The sequence below is a fragment of the Talpa occidentalis genome, unplaced genomic scaffold (assembly GCF_014898055.3).
Source record: "Talpa occidentalis isolate TD23 unplaced genomic scaffold, MPIMG_talOcc4v2.1 talOcc4.13, whole genome shotgun sequence".
NCBI classification, from domain to species: domain Eukaryota; kingdom Metazoa; phylum Chordata; class Mammalia; order Eulipotyphla; family Talpidae; genus Talpa; species Talpa occidentalis.
This window is the reverse complement of record NW_023601322.1, coordinates 58,109,133-58,118,295: the sequence shown is the minus strand read 5'-3', so window position 1 is coordinate 58,118,295 and position 9,163 is coordinate 58,109,133.

The window sequence follows — 9,163 nt, the reverse complement described above, 5'->3', positions numbered from 1 at the left end:
CCTCTAAATAGAGGACTAGCTAGATGTCTACACCTTTGCATAGACTGTACACCATTGTTGGCCGTGCACTTACGGCATATCACTGTTATTTGTTCCCAAAAGTAATAATGTTGACGTGATGGGTCTCATCAGCCCATGTGATACAAAAACAGACACTTCTGATCATAGGAGTTTTTTTTCTTCAGAAGCCAAATTGCAGAATAGCAGAGCCCTTGGTTTAATGTTTCCTTGAGATAGTTTTCAGTGCAAGCTTATGTTCTGTGTGCTAGAAGAAATGGTTTAACACCTGCAGCTGGTGGTTTGGAATTTATTTGTTACTTTTTTATATTAAATTAGGTGTAAGATTTTTAATGCCTAGTAGTTGTGCACCACTGCAGGAGAATTCGATGTCATTAGCACTTGAAACTACAATTTTGGAAACTTAAAGCTAAGTTAATTTGGATTTGTGATTTGATTAACCTACCGAAGTTTTTGTTCAAAGTGCTTATAGGCATAATGAGGTAGCGTCGTGCATATTTGTAAAGAAAAATCCTTTGACCCCTGTGAGAATGAGAGGCATTCCTTTATCTTTATGAATGACAGGTTACTGTTTTGCCTTATTGCTTAACTTCATGTAGTGAAATAAAGCAGACAAAGCTTGAGTGTGCCTCTTTTTTTTTTTGGTGTGGTGAACAAGGTGGGAATTTCACGGCTCAGATTCAGAAGATGGGTGGGAGTAAAGGGATATCATATGAGTCATGATGGGGGGTATGCGACTCCTTCCATTTCTGTAAACAAACTAAGCTAAATCCTGTCAAGTTAGTTCACTGTGACATGAGATGTAAGTGGATGTTGCACTCTTTAGGAACATTTTCTCAAAACCACTCTGTCGATTTCACTTTGTTAGGCCTCAGCCAGCTCTCCAGCTTTCATCCTGGTGATCACTCCCAACTTACTCTTCCAAATACACAAAATGTCCTAAACCCAACAAGTAGCACTCATGTACCTCCTGTACTCTAGCCTCCTTCCCTATTACTGTCGGTGAATCCTTCACACTCCTAATACAGCCCAACCACTTAATGTACTCAACCTCTTCCTCTTCACTTATTCAGCAATCCTCCTCCTGTGTTGTTTCCATCAGCCTCCTATGATTTTCTTTTAAAAAGAAATTGACACCCATCACCTTCTTCAGCTTACTACCCATTTTCGGTACTCCCTTCACAGCCAAACTTCCAACTCTACCTATTCTTCTTCTCACCTGAACCCATTCTTAGGCTACCGCCCCACCACATCTCCAGAATGCTCTTGTCAAGGTCCCCAGATATCTGTCTATTCTGAGTCCTTATCTGCGTCTTTCGGTAGCAGCCGATGGTTGATCCCCTTCTTGACAGACTTTCCTCACTTGGTTTCCAGAGCCAGCAACCTGTTTTTCCTTCTACTTTACTGGTAATTGCTGTTCTGTATCCTTTGGTAGGTCTTCCCCATCTTTCCAACCTTGGTGTATACCAGGTCTCTTTTTCTTATACTTCTCTCTCTTAATCTCACCTATTTTTTTAGACCATCTCTTAAATTTACATACCAACGCTAGAATAGTCTGAAAGCCCACCTGGAGTTTGTCTCACATCTTCCTGTCCTGCAGTTGTCTGTAACTAACTGTCCCTTTCAGTTGTTTATAACAAACCTTGCCATCATTGGTGCCTCCTCTTACATACCATAGCCAATAAGTCAAATCCCATCAGCTCTGTCTTCAAACTACAACTGCTTTACACCCTCCCAAACATCATTATTCTGGGCTAAATCAGTATATATATATATATATATATATATATATATATACACACACACACACACACACACACACACACACACACACACACACACACACTCCTAGATGATTATTGCAGTAGCATCCAAACTGGTCTTTAAACCACCCTGTTCTCTACTCCCACCCTTGAGTCAATTTTTAACACAGCACCCAGTGACTAAGTAATTTCTATCTTTAAACTCAAGCTGGCTTCTTAGCTTATAAAGCTTTAAAAGCAAAAAAGTACAAACTCTTTACAATAGCTTCTTTGACCTGAAAGCCAAGCCTCACTTTTACTGCTCCCAAAATTTGTCTTCCATTTCCCCTTGCTCACTCCACCCCAGGCATGAGTCTGCTTTCCCTCTCGTGACCTTTGCAATGACTGTCCTCTGCCTGGAAAACTTTTCTTCCTGATATCAATAACCCACATCTACCCTGAGTATGTATTTGGTCAAATATTTTCTTTATGAGGCTTGGCCTTTTATTTAATGTAGACTGTTCTCTGCTAAGCATATTTGCTATGCCTTATTTTTTTTCTTTTTTTTCAGTATTACCTATCATCATTTAGCATATGATATACATCACTTGCTTATTTTCTGACAATATAGTGGAACATGGGCTCCACATAACGGGGATTTTTGTCATTTTTGTTTTTGTTTTAATACAAAGCCTAGAATAGTTCCTGGTAAATAATAGTATTTGTTTAGTAAGTTAATACTGTAGTCCTTTTCTTTTGTAACTTGATTTTTTTGTCATAAGCCAAATGTCATAGCTCTCTTTGTCATAAGCCAAATATCTTTTTACTTTGGACTTTTTTTGTTCTAGTGTTTTCTATATTTGGAATACAATTTCCTCTCCAAATTCTCCAGAATTACTTTTTTGCTCCCATTTCCCCTTATTCCCATGTATATTTGATCATAATCCCTAGCCCTCTACATCTCTAGGACATTTACTCTTCATGTTGTATGCATGTAGCTCCTTTACTGGATTGCAACTCCCTTCATAACCAGACCCCCTTTATCAGCTGTTTTTCCCATATTTCATTTAAAGGGCAGTCTGGAGCAAACTTCGCAACTGAAATTGAGTTGCTTGTTCAATTGCAGTACTTCAATATACCCCCACTTACTGGTGGTAAGAGCTATCTGTAGAGACATAGTTCCCAGTGTGATAAGCCTTTAACAAGAGTGTGACTTTAAGTGTTAACTGAAAGAAACAAACTGGGATCAAAGGCAGGGGCAGCCATAATTAATAGCAGATAAAATAGACTCCCAGCTGAAAAAATAAGAGTCAGTGACAGTCATTATGTAATGATTATAATGATTAAAGGAATAGTACATCAGGGATACATAACATGTGCACTATATGAAGGAGCATTGAACTATATGACAAACTTAAAACAGACACGGCAACAACACAATAGTTGTAGGGGACCTTAACATCCCACTGTCATCAGTGGACAGACCAATCAGGAAGAAAAGCAACAAGGAAACAATAGTCTTAAATGAGGAATTAGACCACATGGGCTTAACATTTATAGGGCACAGCACCTTGTGCCCACCCCCCCAAAAAAAATAGTACACATTCTTCTCAAGTGTACATGGGATATTCTCAAGGATAGACCAATTAACAAAATGTGTCAAAAAACTCATTAAGATTGAAATCAGGTCAAGTATCTTCTCTGTTCACAGGAACATCAAACTAGACAACCACAAAAAAGGAAATAGAAAACCTCTAATATATGGAAATTCAGCAACACACTACTGAGTGTTGTGTTAATAAGGGTCTCAAAGAAGAAATTTTAAAAAATAAGGGGAGAAAATAAAAAATGAAGACATGCAACATGGCAAAAGCAGTACTAAGAGAGAAATATATACAATATAGGTCCACATAAGGAAATAAGAGCTCAAATAAATTAAATCTTAAGGAACTAGAAGAGGAGAACAAACCAACCAAGAATGAATAGAAAGAAGGAAATAATAGAAATAAATAGATGAAGACAGTCCAAAAGATCAATGAAATAAAAACTGGTTCAGTTAAGAAATAAAAGAGAAAAAAATTCTAGCTAGGCTCACAAAGAAAAAGAAAAGGGAAATCTAATGAATAGAATCAGAAATTTTAAAAAGAAGTAAATAACATCTCAGATATACAGATATACAGAGTATCATAAGTGACTACTGTAAATACTGAATAACCTAGACATGAACAATTCTTAGAGATATATGACCTTCTGAGATTGAATTAGAAAAAATTGAAAACCTGAACAGACCACTTACAAGCAAGGAAACTGAAACAGTAATCAAAGATCTCCCACAATACAAAAACTCTAAATCAAAAGGACAGGTAAATACCATATGATTATATCCAAAAATGCAGAGAAATCATTTGATAAGATTCAACATCCATTTATGATAAAAAGCCTCAAAAACAAGAGAGCAAAGGGGACATATCTAAACATAGTAAAAGTTAATATGACAAGGCCATTAGTTAACATCATTTTCAGTGGTGAAAATGGGAGTTTTTCCTCAAAGATTTAGGTATAAAACAAAAATACTTTTACCACTCTATTCAACATAGCATTGGAAGTCCCAGCTAGAGCAATCAGGCAAAAAAAAGATATAAAAGGAATCCAAATTGGAAACGAAGAATTAAAACTATCACTATTTGCAAATGGCTTGGTAATACACATGGAATACACAAAGGACTCTACTAAAAAACCATTAGAAACAACAAATCAGTACAAGAAAGTGGCAGGGTACAAAAATCAATCTACAAAAATCAATTGTGTTCATGTAAGTAAACAACAATCACATCCAAAAATATTAAGTAATTAGGACTAAACAGAAGAGCTGAAGAACCTGTACAATGAAAATGGCAAAATATTGTTAAAAGAAATAGAAGACTGAAGAAATAGAATGATATTCCCCATTCATAGATCTCAAGAATCATCTTAAAATGGCCATCTTAAAGCAGTACACACATTCAATGCAATACCTATAAAAGTCTTGACCTTTTTTAAAAAATAGAATGATACTGTATTCATGCAGAACCCACACAGTCAAAACAATCCTGACTAAAAGGAGGAAGAATTAGAGATGTCACATTCCTGGACTTCAAACTATACTACAGAGTTACAGTAATCAAAAACAGTATGGCATTGGAATAAAAATGGACACATAAACCAATGGAATAGAATTGAGAGACCAGAAATAAACCCATGCTTATGGACAGTTAATTTACAACAAAGAAACTACTAGTATACACTAGAAGAAGGAGTATCCCCAAAAATTGGTGATGGAAAAACAGGACAGTCACATGCAAAAGAATGGAACAAGAATGCTAGCTCACGCCATATACAAAAAATTAACTCAAAGTTGATTAAGACTTAGATGTAAGACCTGAAACCATAAAACAGAAGAAAACAGACAAAATATTCCATGATATTGACCTCTGTGATGTATTTGGGGGCTCAACTCTTAAAGCAAAGAAAACCAAAGTAGAAGTACATAAAAGGAACTACATCAAACTAAAAAGCCTATGCACAAAAAAACCACCATTATTAAAAGGAAAACACACCCAGACACCAGAATGTCCAATGAGTCACAAAAATAGTGCATCATATGCTAATAACAGTAGAATCCTCAAATAAATAGTAATAGAGGAAACATATAAGACAATGAAATGGCTCTTAAAACATAGTGGCAAATCCTAAAAAAAATAAATAAAAAAAAATGGGATAAGCACTTATGTCTTGATAGACACCTTAAACATAAATGGCCTGGATTCACCAAAAAATGTAAAGTGGTTGAATGGATTTCAAAACAAAACCCAACTTTTTATTTTTTAGTAATTTTGTTATTTTTTACATCATTATTCATTTTTAAACAATATTTGCTTCCCCCCACCCCCTCAGGTATAGTCCCCATAAAATTTCCTTTACCAATGCACCCGTGCACCATCACCTCAGTCCCCTATGCTCCTCCCTCCCTTCCTTCCTCTCATCCTGCTCCCTCCCCGTTCCCTGCAGTATGTCTCTGATTTATAATTGTCTTTTGCTTTGTTGTGTTTTGTACTGTTACTGTTTTTTTACACTGATGTCTTATTTGGTTCCCCCATATTCCTGCTGTAAGTGAAAGCATCCGATCTTTTTTTTTAAAGATTTATTTATTTATGCCTGCAAGAGCTGGGGCACAGGCCAGAGGCGTTGCGGGTGAGAGGATTCACCAGAGACAGCGGGGAACAGAACAGGCAGATTGGCCGAAGTACACTGCTGAGGGGAGCAGCGGGCAAGTCAAGAGAGGTCTGTTGAACCATGTGGGTTATTCCCTGGCTGGCCGGGGATCGAACTCATGCTACAGAGGCTGCAGACTGCTTCATAGGTTGCGTCTTAACCCCTTGTGCCACCAGGGAGACCCACCATCTGATATTTTTCTTTTCTTTCTGGCTTATTTCACTGAGCGTAATTCCTTTGAGCTCCATCCCCGTTGCTGTGAATGGCATGAGTTTATCTTTTTTGATTGCTGAATAATATTCCATTGTGTATATGTACCACATCTTCCTGATCCAGTCATATATTTTGGGCATTTGGGTTGTTTCCAGGTATTGCCTATTATAAATGGTGCTGCAATAAAAATAGGGGTACAGGTGTTCTTTTGGATCAGTGTTTTTGTGTCCTTTGGGTAGATTCCTAGGAGTTGAATTGCCAGGTCATATGGTAGCTCCATTTTTAGTAGACTGAGGAACCTCCAGACAGCTTTCCATAGTGGTTGGACCAGTTTGCACTCCCACCAGCACTGTAGGAGAGTTCCTTTTTCACTACATCCTTGCCAACATTTGTTGTTGCTAGTTTTTTTGATATGTGCAATTCTTACTGGTGTAAGGTGGTATCTCAATGTGGTTTTGATTTGCATTTTCCTGATAATAAGGGATAATAAAACCCAGCTTCTGTTGTTACAAGAAAATCACCTTGCCAACAAAGACTAGCACAGACTTAGAATTAAAGACTGGAAGACAGTTAAACAAACAAATGGCAACCAAAATAAAATCAGAAACAACTATAAAAACCTTAAAAGAGCTATTGATAACACAATACCAGGGAACTAATTATACTAATGTGAATTATACTAATTCACATACTATAATGAACAAGATTTTAAAGCATCAATAGAGAGCTAAAAAGTTCTGGGAAGAGCCATGAAAATAGAATAAATGAAATGGAAGAATGAATAATTACTCTGGAAGATACAGATATGAAACGGACCAAAAGAGAAAAGGAAATGAAATCCAAAGGAAAAAGAATGAAGAAAAACTTAAAGATTTATATGACACCATGATGAAAGGAAAGACTCACAAGAATCCCATTAGGAAAAGAGAGAATCAGGAACTGAAAAATCTATTGAAGGAAATAATTGAAGAGAACTTCCCAAATCTGAAGAAGAAAATAAAAATAGATATACAGGAAGCTAGAACACCAAAGTACTATAACGAAAGGAAAACTACAGCAAGACACATAATAATTAAGATACTGAGAGTTTTAAGACAAAGCAAAAATAATGAAGCTGACTAGGGGAAAGAAACATATAAGCTATAAAGGAAAATCTATTAGGCTGACATCAGACTTCTCTGAAGAAACACTACAAGCTAGAAGAGAATGGAGTAACATTTTCAAAAAGTGCCAAGACAAAATAATGTCATCCAAGAATACTTTATCCTGCAAAGCTCTCCTTCCTCTGTGAAGGACAAATGAGGATCTTCTCTGAAAAATAAAATTTTCAAAAAATTGCCTCTACTAAGCCCCTTCTCCAAGACCTAATACAAGAAGCTTTAATTCTAAAACAACAGAAAAATGAATGGGAAGAACTGAAGAAGATAACAAATAGAAACATGAAATGAATAAAATGGCAAGTGCAGACTTTATGTATCAATAATCACCCTAAACATAAATGGACTAAACTCACCAATAAAAAGACACAGAGTAGGAGCCTGGATAAGAAAACAGAATCCAACCTTCTGCTGTCTCCAGGAAACACTCCTAACTGCTAAAGATAAACATAGATAGAAAGTAAAGTGTTGGAAAAACAATTCTAAAAGCAATGGCCCCCAAAAGGAAGCAGGGTAGCCATGCTTATTTCAGATAAAATAGACTTTAAACTAAAAAAGGTAACATGACATAGATGATCACTTTATAGTGATCAAGGGGACATTACACCAGGAAGAGACATATTACTGAGACAAAATAAATAAATAAATATAATAGCCCTAAATAAAGATCTGGACCACATGGGCCTAACAGACATCTGTAGGATTGTACACCACCCCCCCCCCAAAAAAAAAGCCTGAGCACACATTTTTCTCAAGCGCTCATGCATCATTCTCTGGAAGACCAAATACTGGGCCACAAGACAGACATCAACAAATACATGAAGATCAAAATCAAACCAACTATCTCCTCTGACCATTAAGGCATCAAACTAGAAATCAACTACAAAAAGAAAGCAAGCAAGGAACCCCCTCACTACTTGGAAAATGAAGAAGTGCTATGGAAAGACCACTGGATTAATGAGGAAATCAAAGAAGAAATTTAAAATACATTGAGAAAAATGAGAAGGTGAAAACAACTTTCCAGAATGTATGGGACACAGCAAAAGCAGTAATAAGAGGAAAGTATATAGCAATACAGGCTTACATCAAGAAACAAGAAAGAAGAAAAAAAAATCACCTAATTTTCCACCTCAAAGAATTAGGAAAAGAACAAAAAAAAAAAACCCTGAAAGTCAGTAGAACAAAGGAAATAATTAAAATACAAGCAGAATAAATGAAACATAAATAAAAAAGATAATCCAAAGATCAATGAAACCAAAGCTGGTTCTTTGAAGAAAATAAACAAAATAGACAAACCCCTAGGCAGGCTCACAAAGAAAAACAGGGAGAAAACTCAAATAAATAGGATAATAAATGAAAAAGGAGAAATTATGACAGAAGAAATCCAGAGGATCATCAGAGATTATATGAATATTTATATGCAAAAAAGTTACATCTATCTAGAGGAGATGCACAAATTCTCAGAACTATACAAGAATCCAAAGTTGAATAAAGAAGTAGAAATCCTAAACAAATTACAAGCAGCAAAATTTGAAACAATAATCAAATCCTTCCCAAAACAAAACACAGGACCAGACGGTTTCACAAATGAGTCCTACCAAACATTCAAAGATGAACTGGTGCCTATCCTACAAAAATTCTTTCAAAAAATTGAGAAAGAAGGAATACTACCAAATACATTTGCAAAGCCAGCATTAAACACATATCAAGAACAAACAAGGACTACACACAAAAGAAAACTAGAGACCAATCTCCCTAAAAAATACAGATGCAAAAATCCTT